This window comes from Hyperolius riggenbachi, chromosome 4 (assembly GCF_040937935.1).
Source record: "Hyperolius riggenbachi isolate aHypRig1 chromosome 4, aHypRig1.pri, whole genome shotgun sequence".
In the NCBI taxonomy this organism is placed as follows: domain Eukaryota; kingdom Metazoa; phylum Chordata; class Amphibia; order Anura; family Hyperoliidae; genus Hyperolius; species Hyperolius riggenbachi.
Window position 1 is genome coordinate 24,655,755 of NC_090649.1, and position 27,236 is coordinate 24,682,990.

Consider the following 27,236-nt stretch of genomic DNA (forward strand, 5'->3'; position numbering starts at 1 on the left):
ATACACAGTCCTCCATTCCAATGAAACTGTGTGGCGTTCCATCGTTAACTCTGACATCGCAGTTCCGCTCATCCGCCCGCGTCTCTTGCGCAGATGTGTATAGATGGGGGATTAGCTCAAATGGTAGAGCGCTCGCTTAGCATGCGAGAGGTAGCGGGATCGATGCCCGCATCCTCCACACACATGCTTTTCCATCTTGAACCCCAGAGACATACACTCATTTTCTGCACCTTCCGCTCGCTAGGAATGAGGATCAAAGGCTGGCAAAACCTTAGCTGGGGTATCCTTCGATAGCTCAGCTGGTAGAGCGGAGGACTGTAGATTGACAAAATGTTGAGAAAACTGTAATCCTTAGGTTGCTGGTTCGATTCCGGCTCGAAGGAACTTTTACGTCACGTTGATAACACACCGTCTTTCTTGTTGACCCTTTCCCGTTTGCATCCCATGATACAACAGCGTCTTCCTTACTCCACCGCTTTAGTGGAAAACGGCTCACATCTCTGGCAAACCATTTTTGGGCTTCTACCTGCCAGGGTAATTACCTATTACTGTTACCCTGACTCAATTAAAAAAGGGGAGTCGGGCAGCTTGCTAGAAAGAGTTACAGAGTTCAGCTGGGTAGGGTTGAGGATCAAAGGCCAAAAAAGACTCTTGTGGGGTATCCTTTCATAGCTCAGTGGCCATCAAGTTCCCCCTTTTTAGCCTCACTGCACCTCAGTCCAGAGCACAAAAAAAAAGCAACAAGGGCAAGAGTGCTTTCTCCCACTTTCCATTCCATCTACTAGGTCATTGGAGAAGAACTAAAGTCAGTAGCGACCCTTATTGGCAGCAGCCCACTACTTTGTTTGAAGACAAAGTGCTTTGTATTTGACTTAATACCTCTAGCGACCCGTTTTGTCTGCTTCCACTTTTGGGAGTCTGATTACTTTTTACCGGTTGTATCACACCTTTCTAAAATTCCTACTTTTTGTTGACCCCTTGCTCAACACTCTGTGAAGACAAAAGAAATGTTGTAAAATACACAGTCCTCCATTCCAATGAAACTGTGTGGCGTTCCATCGTTAACTCTGACATCGCAGTTCCGCTCATCCGCCCGCGTCTCTTGTGCAGATGTGTATAGATGGGGGATTAGCTCAAATGGTAGAGTGCTCGCTTAGCATGCGAGAGGTAGGGGGATCGATGCCCGCATCCTCCACACACATGCTTTTCCATCTTGAACCCCAGAGACAAACACTCATTTTCTGCACCTTCCGCTCGCTAGGAATGAGGATCAAAGGCTGGTAAAACCTTAGCTGGGGTATCCTTCGATAGCTCAGCTGGTAGAGCGGAGGACTGTAGATTGACAAAATGTTGAGAAAACTGTAATCCTTAGGTCGCTGGTTCGATTCCAGCTCGAAGGAACTTTTACGTCACGTTGATAACACACCGTCTTTCTTGTTGACCCTTTCCCGTTTGCATCCCATGATACAACAGCGTCTTCCTTACTCCACCGCTTTAGTGGAAAACGGCCCACATCTCTGGCAAACCATTTTTGGGCTTCTACCTGCCAGGGTAATTACCTATTACTGTTACCCTGACTCAATTAAAAAAGGGGAGTCGGGCAGCTTGCTAGAAAGAGTTACAGAGTTCAGCTGGGTAGGGTTGAGGATCAAAGGCCAAAAAAGACTCTTGTGGGGTATCCTTTCATAGCTCAGTGGCCATCAAGTTCCCCCTTTTTAGCCTCACTGCACCTCAGTCCAGAGCACAAAAAAAAAGCAACAAGGGCAAGAGTGCTATCTCCCACTTTCCATTTCATCTACTAGGGCATTGGAGAAGAACTAAAGTCAGTAGCGACCCTTATTGGCAGCAGCCCACTACTTTGTTTGAAGACAAAGTGCTTTGTATTTGACTTAATACCTCTAGCGACCCGTTTTGTCTGCTTCCACTTTTGGGAGTCTGATTACTTTTTACCGGTTGTATCACACCTTTCTAAAATTCCTACTTTTTGTTGACCCCTTGCTCAACACTCTGTGAAGACAAAAGAAATGTTGTAAAATACACAGTCCTCCATTCCAATGAAACTGTGTGGCGTTCCATCGTTTACTCTGACATCGCAGTTCCGCTCATCCGCCCGCGTCTCTTGCGCAGATGTGTATAGATGGGGGATTAGCTCAAATGGTAGAGCGCTCGCTTAGCATGCGAGAGGTAGCGGGATCGATGCCCGCATCCTCCACACACATGCTTTTCCATCTTGAACCCCAGAGACAAACACTCATTTTCTGCACCTTCCGCTCGCTAGGAATGAGGATCAAAGGCTGGCAAAACCTTAGCTGGGGTATCCTTCGATAGCTCAGCTGGTAGAGCGGAGGACTGTAGATTGACAAAATGTTGAGAAAACTGTAATCCTTAGGTCGCTGGTTCGATTCCGGCTCGAAGGAACTTTTACGTCACGTTGATAACACACCGTCTTTCTTGTTGACCCTTTCCCGTTTGCATCCCATGATACAACAGCGTCTTCCTTACTCCACCGCTTTAGTGGAAAACGGCCCACATCTCTGGCAAACCATTTTTGGGCTTCTACCTGCCAGGGTAATTACCTATTACTGTTACCCTGACTCAATTAAAAAAGGGGAGTCGGGCAGCTTGCTAGAAAGAGTTACAGAGTTCAGCTGGGTAGGGTTGAGGATCAAAGGCCAAAAAAGACTCTTGTGGGGTATCCTTTCATAGCTCAGTGGCCATCAAGTTCCCCCTTTTTAGCCTCACTGCACCTCAGTCCAGAGCACAAAAAAAAAGCAACAAGGGCAAGAGTGCTATCTCCCACTTTCCATTCCATCTACTAGGTCATTGGAGAAGAACTAAAGTCAGTAGCGACCCTTATTGGCAGCAGCCCACTACTTTGTTTGAAGACAAAGTGCTTTGTATTTGACTTAATACCTCTAGCGACCCGTTTTGTCTGCTTCCACTTTTGGGAGTCTGATTACTTTTTACCGGTTGTATCACACCTTTCTAAAATTCCTACTTTTTGTTGACCCCTTGCTCAACACTCTGTGAAGACAAAAGAAATGTTGTAAAATACACAGTCCTCCATTCCAATGAAACTGTGTGGCGTTCCATCGTTAACTCTGACATCGCAGTTCCGCTCATCTGCCCGCGTCTCTTGCGCAGATGTGTATAGATGGGGGATTAGCTCAAATGGTAGAGCGCTCGCTTAGCATGCGAGAGGTAGTGGGATCGATGCCCGCATCCTCCACACACATGCTTTTCCATCTTGAACCCCAGAGACAAACACTCATTTTCTGCACCTTCCGCTCGCTAGGAATGAGGATCAAAGGCTGGCAAAACCTTAGCTGGGGTATCCTTCGATAGCTCAGCTGGTAGAGCGGAGGACTGTAGATTGACAAAATGTTGAGAAAACTGTAATCCTTAGGTCGCTGGTTTGATTCCGGCTCGAAGGAACTTTTACGTCACGTTGATAACACACCGTCTTTCTTGTTGACCCTTTCCCGTTTGCATCCCATGATACAACAGCGTCTTCCTTACTCCACCGCTTTAGTGGAAAACGGCCCACATCTCTGGCAAACCATTTTTGGGCTTCTACCTGCCAGGGTAATTACCTATTACTGTTACCCTGACTCAATTAAAAAAGGGGAGTCGGGCAGCTTGCTAGAAAGAGTTACAGAGTTCAGCTGGGTAGGGTTGAGGATCAAAGGCCAAAAAAGACTCTTGTGGGGTATCCTTTCATAGCTCAGTGGCCATCAAGTTCCCCCTTTTTAGCCTCACTGCACCTCAGTCCAGAGCACAAAAAAAAGCAACAAGGGCAAGAGTGCTTTCTCCCACTTTCCATTCCATCTACTAGGTCATTGGAGAAGAACTAAAGTCAGTAGCGACCCTTATTGGCAGCAGCCCACTACTTTGTTTGAAGACAAAGTGCTTTCTATTTGACTTAATACCTCTAGCGACCCGTTTTGTCTGCTTCCACTTTTGGGAGTCTGATTACTTTTTACCGGTTGTATCACACCTTTCTAAAATTCCTACTTTTTGTTGACCCCTTGCTCAACACTCTGTGAAGACAAAAGAAATGTTGTAAAATACACAGTCCTCCATTCCAATGAAACTGTGTGGCGTTCCATCGTTAACTCTGACATCGCAGTTCCGCTCATCCGCCCGCGTCTCTTGCGCAGATGTGTATAGATGGGGGATTTGCTCAAATGGTAGAGCGCTCGCTTAGCATGCGAGAGGTAGTGGGATCGATGCCCGCATCCTCCACACACATGCTTTTCCATCTTGAACCCCAGAGACAAACACTCATTTTCTGCACCTTCCGCTCGCTAGGAATGAGGATCAAAGGCTGGCAAAACCTTAGCTGGGGTATCCTTTGATAGCTCAGCTGGTAGAGTGGAGGACTGTAGATTGACAAAATGTTGAGAAAACTGTAATCCTTAGGTCGCTGGTTCGATTCCGGCTCGAAGGAACATTTACGTCACGTTGATAACACACCGTCTTTCTTGTTGACCCTTTCCCGTTTGCATCCCATGATACAACAGCGTCTTCCTTACTCCACCGCTTTAGTGGAAAACGGCCCACATCTCTGGCAAACCATTTTTGGGCTTCTACCTGCCAGGGTAATTACCTATTACTGTTACCCTGACTCAATTAAAAAAGGGGAGTCGGGCAGCTTGCTAGAAAGAGTTACAGAGTTCAGCTGGGTAGGGTTGAGGATCAAAGGCCAAAAAAGACTCTTGTGGGGTATCCTTTCATAGCTCAGTGGCCATCAAGTTCCCCCTTTTTAGCCTCACTGCACCTCAGTCCAGAGCACACAAAAAAAGCAACAAGGGCAAGAGTGCTTTCTCCCACTTTCCATTCCATCTACTAGGTCATTGGAGAAGAACTAAAGTCAGTAGCGACCCTTATTGGCAGCAGCCCACTACTTTGTTTGAAGACAAAGTGCTTTGTATTTGACTTAATACCTCTAGCGACCCGTTTTGTCTGCTTCCACTTTTGGGAGTCTGATTACTTTTTACCGGTTGTATCACACCTTTCTAAAATTCCTACTTTTTGTTGACCCCTTGCTCAACACTCTGTGAAGACAAAAGAAATGTTGTAAAATACACAGTCCTCCATTCCAATGAAACTGTGTGGCGTTCCATCGTTAACTCTGACATCGCAGTTCCGCTCATCCGCCCGCGTCTCTTGCGCAGATGTGTATAGATGGGGGATTAGCTCAAATGGTAGAGCGCTCGCTTAGCATGCGAGAGGTAGCGGGATCGATGCCCGCATCCTCCACACACATGCTTTTCCATCTTGAACCCCAGAGACAAACACTCATTTTCTGCACCTTCCGCTCGCTAGGAATGAGGATCAAAGGCTGGCAAAACCTTAGCTGGGGTATCCTTCGATAGCTCAGCTGGTAGAGCGGAGGACTGTAGATTGACAAAATGTTGAGAAAACTGTAATCCTTAGGTCGCTGGTTTGATTCCGGCTCGAAGGAACTTTTACGTCACGTTGATAACACACCGTCTTTCTTGTTGACCCTTTCCCGTTTGCATCCCATGATACAACAGCGTCTTCCTTACTCCACCGCTTTAGTGGAAAACGGCCCACATCTCTGGCAAACCATTTTTGGGCTTCTACCTGCCAGGGTAATTACCTATTACTGTTACCCTGACTCAATTAAAAAAGGGGAGTCGGGCAGCTTGCTAGAAAGAGTTACAGAGTTCAGCTGGGTAGGGTTGAGGATCAAAGGCCAAAAAAGACTCTTGTGGGGTATCCTTTCATAGCTCAGTGGCCATCAAGTTCCCCCTTTTTAGCCTCACTGCACCTCAGTCCAGAGCACACAAAAAAAGCAACAAGGGCAAGAGTGCTTTCTCCCACTTTCCATTCCATCTACTAGGTCATTGGAGAAGAACTAAAGTCAGTAGCGACCCTTATTGGCAGCAGCCCACTACTTTGTTTGAAGACAAAGTGCTTTGTATTTGACTTAATACCTCTAGCGACCCGTTTTGTCTGCTTCCACTTTTGGGAATCTGATTACTTTTTACCGGTTGTATCACACCTTTCTAAAATTCCTACTTTTTGTTGACCCCTTGCTCAACACTCTGTGAAGACAAAAGAAATGTTGTAAAATACACAGTCCTCCATTCCAATGAAACTGTGTGGCGTTCCATCGTTAACTCTGACATCGCAGTTCCGCTCATCCGCCCGCGTCTCTTGCGCAGATGTGTATAGATGGGGGATTAGCTCAAATGGTAGAGCGCTCGCTTAGCATGTGAGAGGTAGCGGGATCGATGCCCGCATCCTCCACACACATGCTTTTCCATCTTGAACCCCAGAGACAAACACTCATTTTCTGCACCTTCCGCTCGCTAGGAATGAGGATCAAAGGCTGGCAAAACCTTAGCTGGGGTATCCTTCGATAGCTCAGCTGGTAGAGCGGAGGACTGTAGATTGACAAAATGTTGAGAAAACTGTAATCCTTAGGTCGCTGGTTCGATTCCGGCTCAAAGGAACTTTTACGTCACGTTGATAACACACCGTCTTTCTTGTTGACCCTTTCCCGTTTGCATCCCATGATACAACAGCGTCTTCCTTACTCCACCGCTTTAGTGGAAAACGGCCCACATCTCTGGCAAACCATTTTTGGGCTTCTACCTGCCAGGGTAATTACCTATTACTGTTACCCTGACTCAATTAAAAAAGGGGAGTCGGGCAGCTTGCTAGAAAGAGTTACAGAGTTCAGCTGGGTAGGGTTGAGGATCAAAGGCCAAAAAAGACTCTTGTGGGGTATCCTTTCATAGCTCAGTGGCCATCAAGTTCCCCCTTTTTAGCCTCACTGCACCTCAGTCCAGAGCACAAAAAAAAAGCAACAAGGGCAAGAGTGCTATCTCCCACTTTACATTTCATCTACTATAGCATTGGAGAAGAACTTAAGTCAGTAGCGACCCTTATTGGCAGCAGCCCACTACTTTGTTTGAAGACAAAGTGCTTTGTATTTGACTTAATACCTCTAGCGACCCGTTTTGTCTGCTTCCACTTTTGGGAGTCTGATTACTTTTTACCGGTTGTATCACACCTTTCTAAAATTCCTACTTTTTGTTGACCCCTTGCTCAACACTCTGTGAAGACAAAAGAAATGTTGTAAAATACACAGTCCTCCATTCCAATGAAACTGTGTGGCATTCCATCGTTAACTCTGACATCGCAGTTCCGCTCATCCGCCCGCGTCTCTTGCGCAGGTGTGTATAGATGGGGGATTAGCTCAAATGGTAGAGCGCTCGCTTAGCATGCGAGAGGTAGCGGGATTGATGCCCGCATCCTCCACACACATGCTTTTCCACCTTGAACCCCAGAGACAAACACTCATTTTCTGCACCTTCCGCTCGCTAGGAATGAGGATCAAAGGCTGGCAAAACCTTAGCTGAGGTATTCTTCAAAAGCTCAGCTGGTAGAGCGGAGGACTGTAGATTGACAAAATGTTGAGAAAACTGTAATCCTTAGGTCGCTGGTTCGATTCCGGCTCGAAGGAACTTTTACGTCACGTTGATAACACACCGTCTTTCTTGTTGACCCTTTCCCGTTTGCATCCCATGATACAACAGCGTCTTCCTTACTCCACCGCTTTAGTGGAAAACGGCCCACATCTCTGGCAAACCATTTTTGGGCTTCTACCTGCCAGGGTAATTACCTATTACTGTTACCCTGACTCAATTAAAAAAGGGGAGTCGGGCAGCTTGCTAGAAAGAGTTACAGAGTTCAGCTGGGTAGGGTTGAGGATCAAAGGCCAAAAAAGACTCTTGTGGGGTATCCTTTCATAGCTCAGTGGCCATCAAGTTCCCCCTTTTTAGCCTCACTGCACCTCAGTCCAGAGCACACAAAAAAAGCAACAAGGGCAAGAGTGCTTTCTCCCACTTTCCATTCCATCTACTAGGTCATTGGAGAAGAACTAAAGTCAGTAGCGACCCTTATTGGCAGCAGCCCACTACTTTGTTTGAAGACAAAGTGCTTTGTATTTGACTTAATACCTCTAGCGACCCGTTTTGTCTGCTTCCACTTTTGGGAGTCTGATTACTTTTTACCGGTTGTATCACACCTTTCTAAAATTCCTACTTTTTGTTGACCCCTTGCTCAACACTCTGTGAAGACAAAAGAAATGTTGTAAAATACACAGTCCTCCATTCCAATGAAACTGTGTGGCGTTCCATCGTTAACTCTGACATTGCAGTTCCGCTCATCCGCCCGCGTCTCTTGCGCAGATGTGTATAGATGGGGGATTAGCTCAAATGGTAGAGCGCTCGCTTAGCATGCGAGAGGTAGCGGGATCGATGCCCGCATCCTCCACACACATGCTTTTCCATCTTGAACCTCAGAGACAAACACTCATTTTCTGCACCTTCCGCTCGCTAGGAATGAGGATCAAAGGCTGGCAAAACCTTAGCTGGGGTATCCTTCGATAGCTCAGCTGGTAGAGCGGAGGACTGTAGATTGACAAAATGTTGAGAAAACTGTAATCCTTAAGTCGCTGGTTCAATTCCAGCTCGAAGGAACTTTTACGTCACGTTGATAACACACCGTCTTTCTTGTTGACCCTTTCCCGTTTGCATCCCATGATACAACAGCGTCTTCCTTACTCCACCGCTTTAGTGGAAAACGCCCCACATCTCTGGCAAACCATTTTTGGGCTTCTACCTGCCAGGGTAATTACCTATTACTGTTACCCTGACTCAATTAAAAAAGGGGAGTCGGGCAGCTTGCTAGAAAGAGTTACAGAGTTCAGCTGGGTAGGGTTGAGGATCAAAGGCCAAAAAAGACTCTTGTGGGGTATCCTTTCATAGCTCAGTGGCCATCAAGTTCCCCCTTTTTAGCCTCACTGCACCTCAGTCCAGAGCACACAAAAAAAGCAACAAGGGCAAGAGTGCTTTCTCCCACTTTCCATTCCATCTACTAGGTCATTGGAGAAGAACTAAAGTCAGTAGCGACCCTTATTGGCAGCAGCCCACTACTTTGTTTGAAGACAAAGTGCTTTGTATTTGACTTAATACCTCTAGCGACCCGTTTTGTCTGCTTCCACTTTTGGGAGTCTGATTACTTTTTACCGGTTGTATCACACCTTTCTAAAATTCCTACTTTTTGTTGACCCCTTGCTCAACACTCTGTGAAGACAAAAGAAATGTTGTAAAATACACAGTCCTCCATTCCAATGAAACTGTGTGGCGTTCCATCGTTAACTCTGACATTGCAGTTCCGCTCATCCGCCCGCGTCTCTTGCGCAGATGTGTATAGATGGGGGATTAGCTCAAATGGTAGAGCGCTCGCTTAGCATGCGAGAGGTAGCGGGATCGATGCCCGCATCCTCCACACACATGCTTTTCCATCTTGAACCCCAGAGACAAACACTCATTTTCTGCACCTTCCGCTCGCTAGGAATGAGGATCAAAGGCTGGCAAAACCTTAGCTGGGGTATCCTTCGATAGCTCAGCTGGTAGAGCGGAGGACTGTAGATTGACAAAATGTTGAGAAAACTGTAATCCTTAAGTCGCTGGTTCAATTCCAGCTCGAAGGAACTTTTACGTCACGTTGATAACACACCGTCTTTCTTGTTGACCCTTTCCCGTTTGCATCCCATGATACAACAGCGTCTTCCTTACTCCACCGCTTTAGTGGAAAACGCCCCACATCTCTGGCAAACCATTTTTGGGCTTCTACCTGCCAGGGTAATTACCTATTACTGTTACCCTGACTCAATTAAAAAAGGGGAGTCGGGCAGCTTGCTAGAAAGAGTTACAGAGTTCAGCTGGGTAGGGTTGTGGATCAAAGGCCAAAAAAGACTCTTGTGGGGTATCCTTTCATAGCTCAGTGGCCATCAAGTTCCCCCTTTTTAGCCTCACTGCACCTCAGTCCAGAGCACAAAAAAAAAGCAACAAGGGCAAGAGTGCTATCTCCCACTTTCCATTTCATCTACTAGGGCATTGGAGAAGAACTAAAGTCAGTAGCGACCCTTATTGGCAGCATCCCACTACTTTGTTTGAAGACAAAGTGCTTTGTATTTGACTTAATACCTCTAGCGACCCGTTTTGTCTGCTTCCACTTTTGGGAGTCTGATTACTTTTTACCGGTTGTATCACACCTTTCTAAAATTCCTACTTTTTGTTGACCCCTTGCTCAACACTCTGTGAAGACAAAAGAAATGTTGTAAAATACACAGTCCTCCATTCCAATGAAACTGTGTGGCGTTCCATCGTTAACTCTGACATCGCAGTTCCGCTCATCCGCCCGCGTCTCTTGCGCAGATGTGTATAGATGGGGGATTAGCTCAAATGGTAGAGCGCTCGCTTAGCATGCGAGAGGTAGCGGGATCGATGCCCGCATCCTCCACACACATGCTTTTCCATCTTGAACCCCAGAGACAAACACTCATTTTCTGCACCTTCCGCTCGCTAGGAATGAGGATCAAAGGCTGGCAAAACCTTAGCTGGGGTATCCTTCGATAGCTCAGCTGGTAGAGCGGAGGACTGTAGATTGACAAAATGTTGAGAAAACTGTAATCCTTAGGTCGCTGGTTCGATTCCGGCTCGAAGGAACTTTTACGTCACGTTGATAACACACCGTCTTTCTTGTTGACCCTTTCCCGTTTGCATCCCATGATACAACAGCGTCTTCCTTACTCCACCGCTTTAGTGGAAAACGGCCCACATCTCTGGCAAACCATTTTTGGGCTTCTACCTGCCAGGGTAATTACCTATTACTGTTACCCTGACTCAATTAAAAAAGGGGAGTCGGGCAGCTTGCTAGAAAGAGTTACAGAGTTCAGCTGGGTAGGGTTGAGGATCAAAGGCCAAAAAAGACTCTTGTGGGGTATCCTTTCATAGCTCAGTGGCCATCAAGTTCCCCCTTTTTAGCCTCACTGCACCTCAGTCCAGAGCACAAAAAAAAAGCAACAAGGGCAAGAGTGCTATCTCCCACTTTCCATTTCATCTACTAGGGCATTGGAGAAGAACTAAAGTCAGTAGCGACCCTTATTGGCAGCAGCCCACTACTTTGTTTGAAGACAAAGTGCTTTGTATTTGACTTAATACCTCTAGCGACCCGTTTTGTCTGCTTCCACTTTTGGGAGTCTGATTACTTTTTACCGGTTGTATCACACCTTTCTAAAATTCCTACTTTTTGTTGACCCCTTGCTCAACACTCTGTGAAGACAAAAGAAATGTTGTAAAATACACAGTCCTCCATTCCAATGAAACTGTGTGGCGTTCCATCGTTAACTCTGACATCGCAGTTCCGCTCATCCGCCCGCGTCTCTTGCGCAGATGTGTATAGATGGGGGATTAGCTCAAATGGTAGAGCGCTCGCTTAGCATGCGAGAGGTAGCGGGATCGATGCCCGCATCCTCCACACACATGCTTTTCCATCTTGAACCCCAGAGACAAACACTCATTTTCTGCACCTTCCGCTCGCTAGGAATGAGGATCAAAGGCTGGCAAAACCTTAGCTGGGGTATCCTTCGATAGCTCAGCTGGTAGAGCGGAGGACTGTAGATTGACAAAATGTTGAGAAAACTGTAATCCTTAGGTCGCTGGTTCGATTCCGGCTCGAAGGAACTTTTACGTCACGTTGATAACACACCGTCTTTCTTGTTGACCCTTTCCCGTTTGCATCCCATGATACAACAGCGTCTTCCTTACTCCACCGCTTTAGTGGAAAACGGCCCACATCTCTGGCAAACCATTTTTGGGCTTCTACCTGCCAGGGTAATTACCTATTACTGTTACCCTGACTCAATTAAAAAAGGGGAGTCGGGCAGCTTGCTAGAAAGAGTTACAGAGTTCAGCTGGGTAGGGTTGAGGATCAAAGGCCAAAAAAGACTCTTGTGGGGTATCCTTTCATAGCTCAGTGGCCATCAAGTTCCCCCTTTTTAGCCTCACTGCACCTCAGTCCAGAGCACAAAAAAAAAGCAACAAGGGCAAGAGTGCTATCTCCCACTTTCCATTTCATCTACTAGGGCATTGGAGAAGAACTAAAGTCAGTAGCGACCCTTATTGGCAGCAGCCCACTACTTTGTTTGAAGACAAAGTGCTTTGTATTTGACTTAATACCTCTAGCGACCCGTTTTGTCTGCTTCCACTTTTGGGAGTCTGATTACTTTTTACCGGTTGTATCACACCTTTCTAAAATTCCTACTTTTTGTTGACCCCTTGCTCAACACTCTGTGAAGACAAAAGAAATGTTGTAAAATACACAGTCCTCCATTCCAATGAAACTGTGTGGCGTTCCATCGTTAACTCTGACATCGCAGTTCCGCTCATCCGCCCGCGTCTCTTGCGCAGATGTGTATAGATGGGGGATTAGCTCAAATGGTAGAGCGCTCGCTTAGCATGCGAGAGGTAGCGGGATCGATGCCCGCATCCTCCACACACATGCTTTTCCATCTTGAACCCCAGAGACAAACACTCATTTTCTGCACCTTCCGCTCGCTAGGAATGAGGATCAAAGGCTGGCAAAACCTTAGCTCGGGTATCCTTCGATAGCTCAGCTGGTAGAGCGGAGGACTGTAGATTGACAAAATGTTGAGAAAACTGTAATCCTTAGGTCGCTGGTTCGATTCCGGCTCGAAGGAACTTTTACGTCACGTTGATAACACACCGTCATTCTTGTTGACCCTTTCCCGTTTGCATCCCATGATACAACAGCGTCTTCCTTACTCCACCGCTTTAGTGGAAAACGGCCCACATCTCTGGCAAACCATTTTTGGGCTTCTACCTGCCAGGGTAATTACCTATTACTGTTACCCTGACTCAATTAAAAAAGGGGAGTCGGGCAGCTTGCTAGAAAGAGTTACAGAGTTCAGCTGGGTAGGGTTGAGGATCAAAGGCCAAAAAAGACTCTTGTGGGGTATCCTTTCATAGCTCAGTGGCCATCAAGTTCCCCCTTTTTAGCCTCACTGCACCTCAGTCTAGAGCACAAAAAAAAAGCAACAAGGGCAAGAGTGCTTTCTCCCACTTTCCATTCCATCTACTAGGTCATTGGAGAAGAACTAAAGTCAGTAGCGACCCTTATTGGCAGCAGCCCACTACTTTGTTTGAAGACAAAGTGCTTTGTATTTGACTTAATACCTCTAGCGACCCGTTTTGTCTGCTTCCACTTTTGGGAGTCTGATTACTTTTTACCGGTTGTATCACACCTTTCTAAAATTCCTACTTTTTGTTGACCCCTTGCTCAACACTCTGTGAAGACAAAAGAAATGTAAAATACACAGTCCTCCATTCCAATGAAACTGTGTGGCGTTCCATCGTTAACTCTGACATCGCAGTTCCGCTCATCCGCCCGCGTCTCTTGCGCAGATGTGTATAGATGGGGGATTAGCTCAAATGGTAGAGCGCTCGCTTAGCATGCGAGAGGTAGCGGGATCGATGCCCGCATCCTCCACACACATGCTTTTCCATCTTGAACCCCAGAGACAAACACTCATTTTCTGCACCTTCCGCTCGCTAGGAATGAGGATCAAAGGCTGGCAAAACCTTAGCTGGGGTATCCTTCGATAGCTCAGCTGGTAGAGCGGAGGACTGTAGATTGACAAAATGTTGAGAAAACTGTAATCCTTAGGTCGCTGGTTCGATTCCGGCTCGAAGGAACTTTTACGTCACGTTGATAACACACCGTCTTTCTTGTTGACCCTTTCCCGTTTGCATCCCATGATACAACAGCGTCTTCCTTACTCCACTGCTTTAGTGGAAAACGGCCCACATATCTGGCAAACCATTTTTGGGCTTCTACCTGCCAGGGTAATTACCTATTACTGTTACCCTGACTCAATTAAAAAAGGGGAGTCGGGCAGCTTGCTAGAAAGAGTTACAGAGTTCAGCTGGGTAGGGTTGAGGATCAAAGGCCAAAAAAGACTCTTGTGGGGTATCCTTTCATAGCTCAGTGGCCATCAAGTTCCCCCTTTTTAGCCTCACTGCACCTCAGTCCAGAGCACAAAAAAAAGCAACAAGGGCAAGAGTGCTATCTCCCACTTTCCATTTCATCTACTAGGGCATTGGAGAAGAACTAAAGTCAGTAGCGACCCTTATTGGCAGCAGCCCACTACTTTGTTTGAAGACAAAGTGCTTTGTATTTGACTTAATACCTCTAGCGACCCGTTTTGTCTGCTTCCACTTTTGGGAGTCTGATTACTTTTTACCGGTTGTATCACACCTTTCTAAAATTCCTACTTTTTGTTGACCCCTTGCTCAACACTCTGTGAAGACAAAAGAAATGTTGTAAAATACACAGTCCTCCATTCCAATGAAACTGTGTGGCGTTCCATCGTTAACCCTGACATCGCAGTTCCGCTCATCCGCCCGCGTCTCTTGCGCAGATGTGTATAGATGGGGGATTAGCTCAAATGGTAGAGCGCTCGCTTAGCATGCGAGAGGTAGCGGGATCGATGCCCGCATCCTCCACACACATGTTTTTCCATCTTGAACCCCAGAGACAAACACTCATTTTCTGCACCTTCCGCTCGCTAGGAATGAGGATCAAAGGCTGGCAAAACCTTAGCTGGGGTATCCTTTGATAGCTCAGCTGGTAGAGCGGAGGACTGTGATTGACAAAATGTTGAGAAAACTGTAATCCTTAGGTCGCTGGTTCGATTCCGGCTCGAAGGAACTTTTACGTCACGTTGATAACACACCGTCTTTCTTGTTGACCCTTTCCCGTTTGCATCCCATGATACAACAGCGTCTTCCTTACTCCACCGCTTTAGTGGAAAACGGCCCACATCTCTGGCAAACCATTTTTGGGCTTCTACCTGCCAGGGTAATTACCTATTACTGTTACCCTGACTCAATTAAAAAAGGGGAGTCGGGCAGCTTGCTAGAAAGAGTTACAGAGTTCAGCTGGGTAGGGTTGAGGATCAAAGGCCAAAAAAGACTCTTGTGGGGTATCCTTTCATAGCTCAGTGGCCATCAAGTTCCCCCTTTTTAGCCTCACTGCACCTCAGTCCAGAGCACAAAAAAAAAGCAACAAGGGCAAGAGTGCTTTCTCCCACTTTCCATTCCATCTACTAGGTCATTGGAGAAGAACTAAAGTCAGTAGCGACCCTTATTGGCAGCAGCCCACTACTTTGTTTGAAGACAAAGTGCTTTGTATTTGACTTAATACCTCTAGCGACCCGTTTTGTCTGCTTCCACTTTTGGGAGTCTGATTACTTTTTACCGGTTGTATCACACCTTTCTAAAATTCCTACTTTTTGTTGACCCCTTGCTCAACACTCTGTGAAGACAAAAGAAATGTTGTAAAATACACAGTCCTCCATTCCAATGAAACTGTGTGGCGTTCCATCGTTAACCCTGACATCGCAGTTCCGCTCATCCGCCCGCGTCTCTTGCGCAGATGTGTATAGATGGGGGATTAGCTCAAATGGTAGAGCGCTCGCTTAGCATGCGAGAGGTAGCGGGATCGATGCCCGCATCCTCCACACACATGCTTTTCCATCTTGAACCCCAGAGACAAACACTCATTTTCTGCACCTTCCGCTCGCTAGGAATGAGGATCAAAGGCTGGCAAAACCTTAGCTGGGGTATCCTTCGATAGCTCAGCTGGTAGAGCGGAGGACTGTGATTGACAAAATGTTGAGAAAACTGTAATCCTTAGGTCGCTGGTTCAATTCCGGCTCGAAGGAACTTTTACGTCACGTTGATAACACACCGTCTTTCTTGTTGACCCTTTCCCGTTTGCATCCCATGATACAACAGCGTCTTCCTTACTCCACCGCTTTAGTGGAAAACGGCCCACATCTCTGGCAAACCATTTTTGGGCTTCTACCTGCCAGGGTAATTACCTATTACTGTTACCCTGACTCAATTAAAAAAGGGGAGTCGGGCAGCTTGCTAGAAAGAGTTACAGAGTTCAGCTGGGTAGGGTTGAGGATCAAAGGCCAAAAAAGACTCTTGTGGGGTATCCTTTCATAGCTCAGTGGCCATCAAGTTCCCCCTTTTTAGCCTCACTGCACCTCAGTCCAGAGCACAAAAAAAAAGCAACAAGGGCAAGAGTGCTATCTCCCACTTTCCATTTCATCTACTAGGGCATTGGAGAAGAACTAAAGTCAGTAGCGACCCTTATTGGCAGCAGCCCACTACTTTGTTTGAAGACAAAGTGCTTTGTATTTGACTTAATACCTCTAGCGACCCGTTTTGTCTGCTTCCACTTTTGGGAGTCTGATTACTTTTTACCGGTTGTATCACACCTTTCTAAAATTCCTACTTTTTGTTGACCCCTTGCTCAACACTCTGTGAAGACAAAAGAAATGTTGTAAAATACACAGTCCTCCATTCCAATGAAACTGTGTGGCGTTCCATCGTTAACCCTGACATCGCAGTTCCGCTCATCCGCCCGCGTCTCTTGCGCAGATGTGTATAGATGGGGGATTAGCTCAAATGGTAGAGCGCTCGCTTAGCATGCGAGAGGTAGCGGGATCGATGCCCGCATCCTCCACACACATGCTTTTCCATCTTGAACCCCAGAGACAAACACTCATTTTCTGCACCTTCCGCTCGCTAGGAATGAGGATCAAAGGCTGGCAAAACCTTAGCTGGGGTATCCTTCGATAGCTCAGCTGGTAGAGCGGAGGACTGTGATTGACAAAATGTTGAGAAAACTGTAATCCTTAGGTCGCTGGTTCAATTCCGGCTCGAAGGAACTTTTACGTCACGTTGATAACACACCGTCTTTCTTGTTGACCCTTTCCCGTTTGCATCCCATGATACAACAGCGTCTTCCTTACTCCACCGCTTTAGTGGAAAACGGCCCACATCTCTGGCAAACCATTTTTGGGCTTCTACCTGCCAGGGTAATTACCTATTACTGTTACCCTGACTCAATTAAAAAAGGGGAGTCGGGCAGCTTGCTAGAAAGAGTTACAGAGTTCAGCTGGGTAGGGTTGAGGATCAAAGGCCAAAAAAGACTCTTGTGGGGTATCCTTTCATAGCTCAGTGGCCATCAAGTTCCCCCTTTTTAGCCTCACTGCACCTCAGTCCAGAGCACAAAAAAAAGCAACAAGGGCAAGAGTGCTTTCTCCCACTTTCCATTCCATCTACTAGGTCATTGGAGAAGAACTAAAGTCAGTAGCGACCCTTATTGGCAGCAGCCCACTACTTTGTTTGAAGACAAAGTGCTTTGTATTTGACTTAATACCTCTAGCGACCCGTTTTGTCTGCTTCCACTTTTGGGAGTCTGATTACTTTTTACCGGTTGTATCACACCTTTCTAAAATTCCTACTTTTTGTTGACCCCTTGCTCAACACTCTGTGAAGACAAAAGAAATGTTGTAAAATACACAGTCCTCCATTCCAATGAAACTGTGTGGCGTTCCATCGTTAACCCTGACATCGCAGTTCCGCTCATCCGCCCGCGTCTCTTGCGCAGATGTGTATAGATGGGGGATTAGCTCAAATGGTAGAGCGCGCGCTTAGCATGCGAGAGGTAGCGGGATCGATGCCCGCATCCTCCACACACATGCTTTTCCATCTTGAACCCCAGAGACAAACACTCATTTTCTGCACCTTCCGCTCGCTAGGAATGAGGATCAAAGGCTGGCAAAACCTTAGCTGGGGTATCCTTCGATAGCTCAGCTGGTAGAGCGGAGGACTGTAGATTGACAAAATGTTGAGAAAACTGTAATCCTTAGGTCGCTGGTTCAATTCCGGCTCGAAGGAACTTTTACGTCACGTTGATAACACACCGTCTTTCTTGTTGACCCTTTCCCGTTTGCATCCCATGATACAACAGCGTCTTCCTTACTCCACCGCTTTAGTGGAAAACGGCCCACATCTCTGGCAAACCATTTTTGGGCTTCTACCTGCCAGGGTAATTACCTATTACTGTTACCCTGACTCAATTAAAAAAGGGGAGTCGGGCAGCTTGCTAGAAAGAGTTACAGAGTTCAGCTGGGTAGGGTTGAGGATCAAAGGCCAAAAAAGACTCTTGTGGGGTATCCTTTCATAGCTCAGTGGCCATCAAGTTCCCCCTTTTTAGCCTCACTGCACCTCAGTCCAGAGCACAAAAAAAAAGCAACAAGGGCAAGAGTGCTTTCTCCCACTTTCCATTCCATCTACTAGGTCATTGGAGAAGAACTAAAGTCAGTAGCGACCCTTATTGGCAGCAGCCCACTACTTTGTTTGAAGACAAAGTGCTTTGTATTTGACTTAATACCTCTAGCGACCCGTTTTGTCTGCTTCCACTTTCGGGAGTCTGATTACTTTTTACCGGTTGTATCACACCTTTCTAAAATTCCTACTTTTTGTTGACCCCTTGCTCAACACTCTGTGAAGACAAAAGAAATGTTGTAAAATACACAGTCCTCCATTCCAATGAAACTGTGTGGCGTTCCATCGTTAACTCTGACATCGCAGTTCCGCTCATCCGCCCGCATCTCTTGCGTTGATGTGTATAGATGGGGGATTAGCTCAAATGGTAGAGCGCTCGCTTAGCATGCGAGAGGTAGCGGGATCGATGCCCGCATCCTCCACACACATGCTTTTCCATCTTGAACCCCGGAGACAAACACTCATTTTCTGCACCTTCCGCTCGCTAGGAATGAGGATCAAAGGCTGGCAAAACCTTAGCTGGGGTATCCTTCGATAGCTCAGCTGGTAGAGCGGAGGACTGTGATTGACAAAATGTTGAGAAAACTGTAATCCTTAGGTCGCTGGTTCAATTCCGGCTCGAAGGAACTTTTACGTCACGTTGATAACACACCGTCTTTCTGGTTGACCCTTTCCCGTTTGCATCCCATGATACAACAGCGTCTTCCTTACTCCACCGCTTTAGTGGAAAACGGCCCACATCTCTGGCAAACCATTTTTGGGCTTCTACCTGCCAGGGTAATTACCTATTACTGTTACCCTGACTCAATTAAAAAAGGGGAGTCGGGCAGCTTGCTAGAAAGAGTTACAGAGTTCAGCTGGGTAGGGTTGAGGATCAAAGGCCAAAAAAGACTCTTGTGGGGTATCCTTTCATAGCTCAGTGGCCATCAAGTTCCCCCTTTTTAGCCTCACTGCACCTCAGTCCAGAGCACAAAAAAAAAGCAACAAGGGCAAGAGTGCTATCTCCCACTTTCCATTTCATCTACTAGGGCATTGGAGAAGAACTAAAGTCAGTAGCGACCCTTATTGGCAGCAGCCCACTACTTTGTTTGAAGACAAAGTGCTTTGTATTTGACTTAATACCTCTAGCGACCCGTTTTGTCTGCTTCCACTTTTGGGAGTCTGATTACTTTTTACCGGTTGTATCACACCTTTCTAAAATTCCTACTTTTTGTTGACCCCTTGCTCAACACTCTGTGAAGACAAAAGAAATGTTGTAAAATACACAGTCCTCCATTCCAATGAAACTGTGTGGCGTTCCATCGTTAACCCTGACATCGCAGTTCCGCTCATCCGCCCGCGTCTCTTGCGCAGATGTGTATAGATGGGGGATTAGCTCAAATGGTAGAGCGCTCGCTTAGCATGCGAGAGGTAGCGGGATCGATGCCCGCATCCTCCACACACATGCTTTTCCATCTTGAACCCCAGAGACAAACACTCATTTTCTGCACCTTCCGCTCGCTAGGAATGAGGATCAAAGGCTGGCAAAACCTTAGCTGGGGTATCCTTCGATAGCTCAGCTGGTAGAGCGGAGGACTGTGATTGACAAAATGTTGAGAAAACTGTAATCCTTAGGTCGCTGGTTCAATTCCGGCTCGAAGGAACTTTTACGTCACGTTGATAACACACCGTCTTTCTTGTTGACCCTTTCCTGTTTGCATCCCATGATACAACAGCGTCTTCCTTACTCCACCGCTTTAGTGGAAAACGGCCCACATCTCTGGCAAACCATTTTTGGGCTTCTACCTGCCAGGGTAATTACCTATTACTGTTACCCTGACTCAATTAAAAAAGGGGAGTCGGGCAGCTTGCTAGAAAGAGTTACAGAGTTCAGCTGGGTAGGGTTGAGGATCAAAGGCCAAAAAAGACTCTTGTGGGGTATCCTTTCATAGCTCAGTGGCCATCAAGTTCCCCCTTTTTAGCCTCACTGCACCTCAGTCCAGAGCACAAAAAAAAAGCAACAAGGGCAAGAGTGCTTTCTCCCACTTTCCATTCCATCTACTAGGTCATTGGAGAAGAACTAAAGTCAGTAGCGACCCTTATTGGCAGCAGCCCACTACTTTGTTTGAAGACAAAGTGCTTTGTATTTGACTTAATACCTCTAGCGACCCGTTTTGTCTGCTTCCACTTTTGGGAGTCTGATTACTTTTTACCGGTTGTATCACACCTTTCTAAAATTCCTACTTTTTGTTGACCCCTTGCTCAACACTCTGTGAAGACAAAAGAAATGTTGTAAAATACACAGTCCTCCATTCCAATGAAACTGTGTGGCGTTCCATCGTTAACCCTGACATCGCAGTTCCGCTCATCCGCCCGCGTCTCTTGCGCAGATGTGTATAGATGGGGGATTAGCTCAAATGGTAGAGCGCGCGCTTAGCTTGCGAGAGGTAGCGGGATCGATGCCCGCATCCTCCACACACATGCTTTTCCATCTTGAACCCCAGAGACAAACACTCATTTTCTGCACCTTCCGCTCGCTAGGAATGAGGATCAAAGGCTGGCAAAACCTTAGCTGGGGTATCCTTCGATAGCTCAGCTGGTAGAGCGGAGGACTGTGATTGACAAAATGTTGAGAAAACTGTAATCCTTAGGTCGCTGGTTCAATTCCGGCTCGAAGGAACTTTTACGTCACGTTGATAACACACCGTCTTTCTTGTTGACCCTTTCCTGTTTGCATCCCATGATACAACAGCGTCTTCCTTACTCCACCGCTTTAGTGGAAAACGGCCCACATCTCTGGCAAACCATTTTTGGGCTTCTACCTGCCAGGGTAATTACCTATTACTGTTACCCTGACTCAATTAAAAAAGGGGAGTCGGGCAGCTTGCTAGAAAGAGTTACAGAGTTCAGCTGGGTAGGGTTGAGGATCAAAGGCCAAAAAAGACTCTTGTGGGGTATCCTTTCATAGCTCAGTGGCCATCAAGTTCCCCCTTTTTAGCCTCACTGCACCTCAGTCCAGAGCACAAAAAAAAAGCAACAAGGGCAAGAGTGCTTTCTCCCACTTTCCATTCCATCTACTAGGTCATTGGAGAAGAACTAAAGTCAGTAGCGACCCTTATTGGCAGCAGCCCACTACTTTGTTTGAAGACAAAGTGCTTTGTATTTGACTTAATACCTCTAGCGACCCGTTTTGTCTGCTTCCACTTTTGGGAGTCTGATTACTTTTTACCGGTTGTATCACACCTTTCTAAAATTCCTACTTTTTGTTGACCCCTTGCTCAACACTCTGTGAAGACAAAAGAAATGTTGTAAAATACACAGTCCTCCATTCCAATGAAACTGTGTGGCGTTCCATCGTTAACCCTGACATCGCAGTTCCGCTCATCCGCCCGCGTCTCTTGCGCAGATGTGTATAGATGGGGGATTAGCTCAAATGGTAGAGCGCGCGCTTAGCTTGCGAGAGGTAGCGGGATCGATGCCCGCATCCTCCACACACATGCTTTTCCATCTTGAACCCCAGAGACAAACACTCATTTTCTGCACCTTCCGCTCGCTAGGAATGAGGATCAAAGGCTGGCAAAACCTTAGCTGGGGTATCCTTCGATAGCTCAGCTGGTAGAGCGGAGGACTGTAGATTGACAAAATGTTGAGAAAACTGTAATCCTTAGGTCGCTGGTTCAATTCCGGCTCGAAGGAACTTTTACGTCACGTTGATAACACACCGTCTTTCTTGTTGACCCTTTCCCGTTTGCATCCCATGATACAACAGCGTCTTCCTTACTCCACCGCTTTAGTGGAAAACGGCCCACATCTCTGGCAAACCATTTTTGGGCTTCTACCTGCCAGGGTAATTACCTATTACTGTTACCCTGACTCAATTAAAAAAGGGGAGTCGGGCAGCTTGCTAGAAAGAGTTACAGAGTTCAGCTGGGTAGGGTTGAGGATCAAAGGCCAAAAAAGACTCTTGTGGGGTATCCTTTCATAGCTCAGTGGCCATCAAGTTCCCCCTTTTTAGCCTCACTGCACCTCAGTCCAGAGCACAAAAAAAAAGCAACAAGGGCAAGAGTGCTTTCTCCCACTTTCCATTCCATCTACTAGGTCATTGGAGAAGAACTAAAGTCAGTAGCGACCCTTATTGGCAGCAGCCCACTACTTTGTTTGAAGACAAAGTGCTTTGTATTTGACTTAATACCTCTAGCGACCCGTTTTGTCTGCTTCCACTTTCGGGAGTCTGATTACTTTTTACCGGTTGTATCACACCTTTCTAAAATTCCTACTTTTTGTTGACCCCTTGCTCAACACTCTGTGAAGACAAAAGAAATGTTGAAAAATACACAGTCCTCCATTCCAATGAAACTGTGTGGCGTTCCATCGTTAACTCTGACATCGCAGTTCCGCTCATCCGCCCGCATCTCTTGCATTGATGTGTATAGATGGGGGATTAGCTCAAATGGTAGAGCGCTCGCTTAGCATGCGAGAGGTAGCGGGATCGATGCCCGCATCCTCCACACACATGCTTTTCCATCTTGAACCCCAGAGACAAACACTCATTTTCTGCACCTTCCGCTCGCTAGGAATGAGGATCAAAGGCTGGCAAAACCTTAGCTGGGGTATCCTTCGATAGCTCAGCTGGTTGAGCGGAGGACTGTAGATTGACAAAATGTTGAGAAAACTGTAATCCTTAGGTCGCTGGTTCGATTCCGGCTCGAATGAACTTTTACGTCACGTTGATAACACACCGTCTTTCTTGTTGACCCTTTCCCGTTTGCATCCCATGATACAACAGCGTCTTCCTTACTCCACCGCTTTAGTGGAAAACGGCCCACATCTCTGGCAAACCATTTTTGGGCTTCTACCTGCCAGGGTAATTACCTATTACTGTTACCCTGACTCAATTAAAAAAGGGGAGTCGGGCAGCTTGCTAGAAAGAGTTACAGAGTTCAGCTGGGTAGGGTTGAGGATCAAAGGCCAAAAAAGACTCTTGTGGGGTATCCTTTCATAGCTCAGTGGCCATCAAGTTCCCCCTTTTTAGCCTCACTGCACCTCAGTCCAGAGCACACAAAAAAAGCAACAAGGGCAAGAGTGCTTTCTCCCACTTTCCATTCCATCTACTAGGTCATTGGAGAAGAACTAAAGTCAGTAGCGACCCTTATTGGCAGCAGCCCACTACTTTGTTTGAAGACAAAGTGCTTTGTATTTGACTTAATACCTCTAGCGACCCGTTTTGTCTGCTTCCACTTTTGGGAGTCTGATTACTTTTTACCGGTTGTATCACACCTTTCTAAAATTCCTACTTTTTGTTGACCCCTTGCTCAACACTCTGTGAAGACAAAAGAAATGTTGTAAAATACACAGTCCTCCATTCCAATGAAACTGTGTGGCGTTCCATCGTTAACTCTGACATCGCAGTTCCGCTCATCCGCCCGCGTCTCTTGCGCAGATGTGTATAGATGGGGGATTAGCTCAAATGGTAGAGCGCTCGCTTAGCATGCGAGAGGTAGCGGGATCGATGCCCGCATCCTCCACACACATGCTTTTCCATCTTGAACCCCAGAGACAAACACTCATTTTCTGCACCTTCCGCTCGCTAGGAATGAGGATCAAAGGCTGGCAAAACCTTAGCTGGGGTATCCTTCGATAGCTCAGCTGGTAGAGCGGAGGACTGTAGATTGACAAAATGTTGAGAAAACTGTAATCCTTAGGTCGCTGGTTCGATTCTGGCTCAAAGGAACTTTTACGTCACGTTGATAACACACCGTCTTTCTTGTTGACCCTTTCCCGTTTGCATCCCATGATACAACAGCGTCTTCCTTACTCCACCGCTTTAGTGGAAAACGGCCCACATCTCTGGCAAACCATTTTTGGGCTTCTACCTGCCAGGGTAATTACCTATTACTGTTACCCTGACTCAATTAAAAAAGGGGAGTCGGGCAGCTTGCTAGAAAGAGTTACAGAGTTCAGCTGGGTAGGGTTGAGGATCAAAGGCCAAAAAAGACTCTTGTGGGGTATCCTTTCATAGCTCAGTGGCCATCAAGTTCCCCCTTTTTAGCCTCACTGCACCTCAGTCCAGAGCACAAAAAAAAAGCAACAAGGACAAGAGTGCTTTCTCCCACTTTCCATTCCATCTACTAGGTCATTGGAGAAGAACTAAAGTCAGTAGCGACCCTTATTGGCAGCAGCCCACTACTTTGTTTGAAGACAAAGTGCTTTGTATTTGACTTAATACCTCTAGCGACCCGTTTTGTCTGCTTCCACTTTTGGGAGTCTGATTACTTTTTACCGGTTGTATCACACCTTTCTAAAATTCCTACTTTTTGTTGACCCCTTGCTCAACACTCTGTGAAGACAAAAGAAATGTTGTAAAATACACAGTCCTCCATTCCAATGAAACTGTGTGGCGTTCCATCGTTAACTCTGACATCGCAGTTCCGCTCATCCGCCCGCGTCTCTTGCGCAGATGTGTATAGATGGGGGATTAGCTCAAATGGTAGAGCGCTCGCTTAGCATGCGAGAGGTAGCGGGATCGATGCCCGCATCCTCCACACACATGCTTTTCCATCTTGAACCCCAGAGACAAACACTCATTTTCTGCACCTTCCGCTCGCTAGGAATGAGGATCAAAGGCTGGCAAAACCTTAGCTGGGGTATCCTTCGATAGCTCAGCTGGTAGAGCGGAGGACTGTAGATTGACAAAATGTTGAGAAAACTGTAATCCTTAGGTCGCTGGTTCGATTCTGGCTCGAAGGAACTTTTACGTCACGTTGATAACACACCGTCTTTCTTGTTGACCCTTTCCCGTTTGCATCCCATGATACAACAGCGTCTTCCTTACTCCACCGCTTTAGTGGAGAACGGCCCACATCTCTGGCAAACCATTTTTGGGCTTCTACCTGCCAGGGTAATTACCTATTACTGTTACCCTGACTCAATTAAAAAAGGGGAGTCGGGCAGCTTGCTAGAAAGAGTTACAGAGTTCAGCTGGGTAGGGTTGAGGATCAAAGGCCAAAAAAGACTCTTGTGGGGTATCCTTTCATAGCTCAGTGGCCATCAAGTTCCCCCTTTTTAGCCTCACTGCACCTCAGTCCAGAGCACAAAAAAAAGCAACAAGGGCAAGAGTGCTTTCTCCCACTTTCCATTCCATCTACTAGGTCATTGGAGAAGAACTAAAGTCAGTAGCGACCCTTATTGGCAGCAGCCCACTACTTTGTTTGAAGACAAAGTGCTTTGTATTTGACTTAATACCTCTAGCGACCCGTTTTGTCTGCTTCCACTTTTGGGAGTCTGATTACTTTTTACCGGTTGTATCACACCTTTCTAAAATTCCTACTTTTTGTTGACCCCTTGCTCAACACTCTGTGAAGACAAAAGAAATGTTGTAAAATACACAGTCCTCCATTCCAATGAAACTGTGTGGCGTTCCATCGTTAACTCTGACATCGCAGTTCCGCTCATCCGCCCGCGTCTCTTGCGCTGATGTGTATAGATGGGGGATTAGCTCAAATGGTAGAGCGCTCGCTTAGCATGCGAGAGGTAGCGGGATCGATGCCCGCATCCTCCACACACATGCTTTTCCATCTTGAACCCCAGAGACAAACGCTCATTTTCTGCACCTTCCGCTCACTAGGAATGAGGATCAAAGGCTGGCAAAACCTTAGCTGGGGTATCCTTAGATAGCTCAGCTGGTAGAGCGGAGGACTGTAGATTGACAAAATGTTGAGAAAACTGTAATCCTTAGGTCGCTGGTTCGATTCCGGCTCGAAGGAACTTTTACGTCACGTTGATAACACACCGTCTTTCTTGTTGACCCTTTCCCGTTTGCATCCCATGATACAACAGCGTCTTCCTTACTCCACCGCTTTAGTGGAAAACGGCCCACATCTCTGGCAAACCATTTTTGGGCTTCTACCTGCCAGGGTAATTACCTATTACTGTTACCCTGACTCAATTAAAAAAGGGGAGTCGGGCAGCTTGCTAGAAAGAGTTACAGAGTTCAGCTGGGTAGGGTTGAGGATCAAAGGCCAAAAAAGACTCTTGTGGGGTATCCTTTCATAGCTCAGTGGCCATCAAGTTCCCCCTTTTTAGCCTCACTGCACCTCAGTCCAGAGCACAAAAAAAAAGCAACAAGGGCAAGAGTGCTTTCTCCCACTTTCCATTCCATCTACTAGGTCATTGGAGAAGAACTAAAGTCAGTAGCGACCCTTATTGGCAGCAGCCCACTACTTTGTTTGAAGACAAAGTGCTTTGTATTTGACTTAATACCTCTAGCGACCCGTTTTGTCTGCTTCCACTTTTGGGAGTCTGATTACTTTTTACCGGTTGTATCACACCTTTCTAAAATTCCTACTTTTTGTTGACCCCTTGCTCAACACTCTGTGAAGACAAAAGAAATGTTGTAAAATACACAGTCCTCCATTCCAATGAAACTGTGTGGCGTTCCATCGTTAACTCTGACATCGCAGTTCCGCTCATCCGCCCGCGTCTCTTGCGCAGATGTGTATAGATGGGGGATTAGCTCAAATGGTAGAGCGCTCGCTTAGCATGCGAGAGGTAGCGGGATCGATGCCCGCATCCTCCACACACATGCTTTTCCATCTTGAACCCCAGAGACAAACACTCATTTTCTGCACCTTCCGCTCGCTAGGAATGAGTATCAAAGGCTGGCAAAACCTTAGCTGGGGTATCCTTCGATAGCTCAGCTGGTAGAGCGGAGGACTGTAGATTGACAAAATGTTGCGAAAACTGTAATCCTTAGGTCGCTGGTTCGATTCCGGCTCGAAGGAACTTTTACGTCACGTTGATAACACACCGTCTTTCTTGTTGACCCTTTCCCGTTTGCATCCCATGATACAACAGCGTCTTCCTTACTCCACCGCTTTAGTGGAGAACGGCCCACATCTCTGGCAAACCATTTTTGGGCTTCTACCTGCCAGGGTAATTACCTATTACTGTTACCCTGACTCAATTAAAAAAGGGGAGTCGGGCAGCTTGCTAGAAAGAGTTACAGAGTTCAGCTGGGTAGGGTTGAGGATCAAAGGCCAAAAAAGACTCTTGTGGGGTATCCTTTCATAGCTCAGTGGCCATCAAGTTCCCCCTTTTTAGCCTCACTGCACCTCAGTCCAGAGCACAAAAAAAAAGCAACAAGGGCAAGAGTGCTTTCTCCCACTTTCCATTCCATCTACTAGGTCATTGGAGAAGAACTAAAGT

At 46.6% G+C, this 27,236-nt stretch overlaps 40 non-coding genes across 40 annotated transcripts; all 40 read left to right on the forward strand.

The window, feature by feature from the left end:
• The first annotated feature begins 105 nt into the window (after positions 1-105).
• Positions 106-178, forward strand: TRNAA-AGC (transfer RNA alanine (anticodon AGC)). The gene has a single exon. It is a non-coding gene; the product is annotated as a tRNA-Ala (tRNA).
• A 106-nt stretch (positions 179-284) lies between these two features.
• On the forward strand, positions 285-383 carry TRNAY-GUA (transfer RNA tyrosine (anticodon GUA)). Its single transcript has 2 exons — positions 285-321; positions 348-383. It is a non-coding gene; the product is annotated as a tRNA-Tyr (tRNA).
• Positions 384-1,301: 918 nt separating this feature from the next.
• Positions 1,302-1,400, forward strand: TRNAY-GUA (transfer RNA tyrosine (anticodon GUA)). Its single transcript has 2 exons — positions 1,302-1,338; positions 1,365-1,400. It is a non-coding gene; the product is annotated as a tRNA-Tyr (tRNA).
• Positions 1,401-2,139: 739 nt separating this feature from the next.
• TRNAA-AGC (transfer RNA alanine (anticodon AGC)) lies at positions 2,140-2,212 on the forward strand. The gene has a single exon. It is a non-coding gene; the product is annotated as a tRNA-Ala (tRNA).
• A 106-nt stretch (positions 2,213-2,318) lies between these two features.
• Positions 2,319-2,417, forward strand: TRNAY-GUA (transfer RNA tyrosine (anticodon GUA)). Its single transcript has 2 exons — positions 2,319-2,355; positions 2,382-2,417. It is a non-coding gene; the product is annotated as a tRNA-Tyr (tRNA).
• Positions 2,418-3,156: 739 nt separating this feature from the next.
• On the forward strand, positions 3,157-3,229 carry TRNAA-AGC (transfer RNA alanine (anticodon AGC)). Its single transcript has one exon. It is a non-coding gene; the product is annotated as a tRNA-Ala (tRNA).
• A 106-nt stretch (positions 3,230-3,335) lies between these two features.
• Positions 3,336-3,434, forward strand: TRNAY-GUA (transfer RNA tyrosine (anticodon GUA)). Its single transcript has 2 exons — positions 3,336-3,372; positions 3,399-3,434. It is a non-coding gene; the product is annotated as a tRNA-Tyr (tRNA).
• Positions 3,435-4,351: 917 nt separating this feature from the next.
• TRNAY-GUA (transfer RNA tyrosine (anticodon GUA)) lies at positions 4,352-4,450 on the forward strand. Its single transcript has 2 exons — positions 4,352-4,388; positions 4,415-4,450. It is a non-coding gene; the product is annotated as a tRNA-Tyr (tRNA).
• A 739-nt stretch (positions 4,451-5,189) lies between these two features.
• TRNAA-AGC (transfer RNA alanine (anticodon AGC)) lies at positions 5,190-5,262 on the forward strand. The gene has a single exon. It is a non-coding gene; the product is annotated as a tRNA-Ala (tRNA).
• Positions 5,263-5,368: 106 nt separating this feature from the next.
• Positions 5,369-5,467, forward strand: TRNAY-GUA (transfer RNA tyrosine (anticodon GUA)). Its single transcript has 2 exons — positions 5,369-5,405; positions 5,432-5,467. It is a non-coding gene; the product is annotated as a tRNA-Tyr (tRNA).
• A 739-nt stretch (positions 5,468-6,206) lies between these two features.
• Positions 6,207-6,279, forward strand: TRNAA-AGC (transfer RNA alanine (anticodon AGC)). Its single transcript has one exon. It is a non-coding gene; the product is annotated as a tRNA-Ala (tRNA).
• A 1,961-nt stretch (positions 6,280-8,240) lies between these two features.
• Positions 8,241-8,313, forward strand: TRNAA-AGC (transfer RNA alanine (anticodon AGC)). The gene has a single exon. It is a non-coding gene; the product is annotated as a tRNA-Ala (tRNA).
• Positions 8,314-9,257: 944 nt separating this feature from the next.
• On the forward strand, positions 9,258-9,330 carry TRNAA-AGC (transfer RNA alanine (anticodon AGC)). The gene has a single exon. It is a non-coding gene; the product is annotated as a tRNA-Ala (tRNA).
• Positions 9,331-10,274: 944 nt separating this feature from the next.
• Positions 10,275-10,347, forward strand: TRNAA-AGC (transfer RNA alanine (anticodon AGC)). The gene has a single exon. It is a non-coding gene; the product is annotated as a tRNA-Ala (tRNA).
• Positions 10,348-10,453: 106 nt separating this feature from the next.
• On the forward strand, positions 10,454-10,552 carry TRNAY-GUA (transfer RNA tyrosine (anticodon GUA)). The gene is made up of 2 exons: positions 10,454-10,490; positions 10,517-10,552. It is a non-coding gene; the product is annotated as a tRNA-Tyr (tRNA).
• Positions 10,553-11,291: 739 nt separating this feature from the next.
• On the forward strand, positions 11,292-11,364 carry TRNAA-AGC (transfer RNA alanine (anticodon AGC)). Its single transcript has one exon. It is a non-coding gene; the product is annotated as a tRNA-Ala (tRNA).
• A 106-nt stretch (positions 11,365-11,470) lies between these two features.
• On the forward strand, positions 11,471-11,569 carry TRNAY-GUA (transfer RNA tyrosine (anticodon GUA)). The gene is made up of 2 exons: positions 11,471-11,507; positions 11,534-11,569. It is a non-coding gene; the product is annotated as a tRNA-Tyr (tRNA).
• Positions 11,570-12,308: 739 nt separating this feature from the next.
• On the forward strand, positions 12,309-12,381 carry TRNAA-AGC (transfer RNA alanine (anticodon AGC)). The gene has a single exon. It is a non-coding gene; the product is annotated as a tRNA-Ala (tRNA).
• A 106-nt stretch (positions 12,382-12,487) lies between these two features.
• TRNAY-GUA (transfer RNA tyrosine (anticodon GUA)) lies at positions 12,488-12,586 on the forward strand. The gene is made up of 2 exons: positions 12,488-12,524; positions 12,551-12,586. It is a non-coding gene; the product is annotated as a tRNA-Tyr (tRNA).
• A 736-nt stretch (positions 12,587-13,322) lies between these two features.
• On the forward strand, positions 13,323-13,395 carry TRNAA-AGC (transfer RNA alanine (anticodon AGC)). The gene has a single exon. It is a non-coding gene; the product is annotated as a tRNA-Ala (tRNA).
• A 106-nt stretch (positions 13,396-13,501) lies between these two features.
• Positions 13,502-13,600, forward strand: TRNAY-GUA (transfer RNA tyrosine (anticodon GUA)). Its single transcript has 2 exons — positions 13,502-13,538; positions 13,565-13,600. It is a non-coding gene; the product is annotated as a tRNA-Tyr (tRNA).
• A 738-nt stretch (positions 13,601-14,338) lies between these two features.
• TRNAA-AGC (transfer RNA alanine (anticodon AGC)) lies at positions 14,339-14,411 on the forward strand. The gene has a single exon. It is a non-coding gene; the product is annotated as a tRNA-Ala (tRNA).
• Positions 14,412-14,517: 106 nt separating this feature from the next.
• Positions 14,518-14,615, forward strand: TRNAH-GUG (transfer RNA histidin (anticodon GUG)). Its single transcript has 2 exons — positions 14,518-14,554; positions 14,580-14,615. It is a non-coding gene; the product is annotated as a tRNA-His (tRNA).
• Positions 14,616-15,354: 739 nt separating this feature from the next.
• Positions 15,355-15,427, forward strand: TRNAA-AGC (transfer RNA alanine (anticodon AGC)). The gene has a single exon. It is a non-coding gene; the product is annotated as a tRNA-Ala (tRNA).
• Positions 15,428-15,533: 106 nt separating this feature from the next.
• On the forward strand, positions 15,534-15,631 carry TRNAH-GUG (transfer RNA histidin (anticodon GUG)). The gene is made up of 2 exons: positions 15,534-15,570; positions 15,596-15,631. It is a non-coding gene; the product is annotated as a tRNA-His (tRNA).
• A 739-nt stretch (positions 15,632-16,370) lies between these two features.
• TRNAA-AGC (transfer RNA alanine (anticodon AGC)) lies at positions 16,371-16,443 on the forward strand. The gene has a single exon. It is a non-coding gene; the product is annotated as a tRNA-Ala (tRNA).
• Positions 16,444-16,549: 106 nt separating this feature from the next.
• On the forward strand, positions 16,550-16,647 carry TRNAH-GUG (transfer RNA histidin (anticodon GUG)). The gene is made up of 2 exons: positions 16,550-16,586; positions 16,612-16,647. It is a non-coding gene; the product is annotated as a tRNA-His (tRNA).
• Positions 16,648-17,564: 917 nt separating this feature from the next.
• Positions 17,565-17,663, forward strand: TRNAY-GUA (transfer RNA tyrosine (anticodon GUA)). Its single transcript has 2 exons — positions 17,565-17,601; positions 17,628-17,663. It is a non-coding gene; the product is annotated as a tRNA-Tyr (tRNA).
• Positions 17,664-18,402: 739 nt separating this feature from the next.
• Positions 18,403-18,475, forward strand: TRNAA-AGC (transfer RNA alanine (anticodon AGC)). The gene has a single exon. It is a non-coding gene; the product is annotated as a tRNA-Ala (tRNA).
• A 106-nt stretch (positions 18,476-18,581) lies between these two features.
• On the forward strand, positions 18,582-18,679 carry TRNAH-GUG (transfer RNA histidin (anticodon GUG)). The gene is made up of 2 exons: positions 18,582-18,618; positions 18,644-18,679. It is a non-coding gene; the product is annotated as a tRNA-His (tRNA).
• Positions 18,680-19,418: 739 nt separating this feature from the next.
• On the forward strand, positions 19,419-19,491 carry TRNAA-AGC (transfer RNA alanine (anticodon AGC)). The gene has a single exon. It is a non-coding gene; the product is annotated as a tRNA-Ala (tRNA).
• Positions 19,492-19,597: 106 nt separating this feature from the next.
• On the forward strand, positions 19,598-19,695 carry TRNAH-GUG (transfer RNA histidin (anticodon GUG)). The gene is made up of 2 exons: positions 19,598-19,634; positions 19,660-19,695. It is a non-coding gene; the product is annotated as a tRNA-His (tRNA).
• Positions 19,696-20,613: 918 nt separating this feature from the next.
• Positions 20,614-20,711, forward strand: TRNAH-GUG (transfer RNA histidin (anticodon GUG)). The gene is made up of 2 exons: positions 20,614-20,650; positions 20,676-20,711. It is a non-coding gene; the product is annotated as a tRNA-His (tRNA).
• A 918-nt stretch (positions 20,712-21,629) lies between these two features.
• TRNAY-GUA (transfer RNA tyrosine (anticodon GUA)) lies at positions 21,630-21,728 on the forward strand. Its single transcript has 2 exons — positions 21,630-21,666; positions 21,693-21,728. It is a non-coding gene; the product is annotated as a tRNA-Tyr (tRNA).
• Positions 21,729-22,467: 739 nt separating this feature from the next.
• TRNAA-AGC (transfer RNA alanine (anticodon AGC)) lies at positions 22,468-22,540 on the forward strand. The gene has a single exon. It is a non-coding gene; the product is annotated as a tRNA-Ala (tRNA).
• Positions 22,541-23,484: 944 nt separating this feature from the next.
• Positions 23,485-23,557, forward strand: TRNAA-AGC (transfer RNA alanine (anticodon AGC)). The gene has a single exon. It is a non-coding gene; the product is annotated as a tRNA-Ala (tRNA).
• Positions 23,558-24,501: 944 nt separating this feature from the next.
• TRNAA-AGC (transfer RNA alanine (anticodon AGC)) lies at positions 24,502-24,574 on the forward strand. Its single transcript has one exon. It is a non-coding gene; the product is annotated as a tRNA-Ala (tRNA).
• A 943-nt stretch (positions 24,575-25,517) lies between these two features.
• Positions 25,518-25,590, forward strand: TRNAA-AGC (transfer RNA alanine (anticodon AGC)). The gene has a single exon. It is a non-coding gene; the product is annotated as a tRNA-Ala (tRNA).
• A 944-nt stretch (positions 25,591-26,534) lies between these two features.
• Positions 26,535-26,607, forward strand: TRNAA-AGC (transfer RNA alanine (anticodon AGC)). Its single transcript has one exon. It is a non-coding gene; the product is annotated as a tRNA-Ala (tRNA).
• A 106-nt stretch (positions 26,608-26,713) lies between these two features.
• TRNAY-GUA (transfer RNA tyrosine (anticodon GUA)) lies at positions 26,714-26,812 on the forward strand. Its single transcript has 2 exons — positions 26,714-26,750; positions 26,777-26,812. It is a non-coding gene; the product is annotated as a tRNA-Tyr (tRNA).
• Positions 26,813-27,236: the final 424 nt, after the last annotated feature.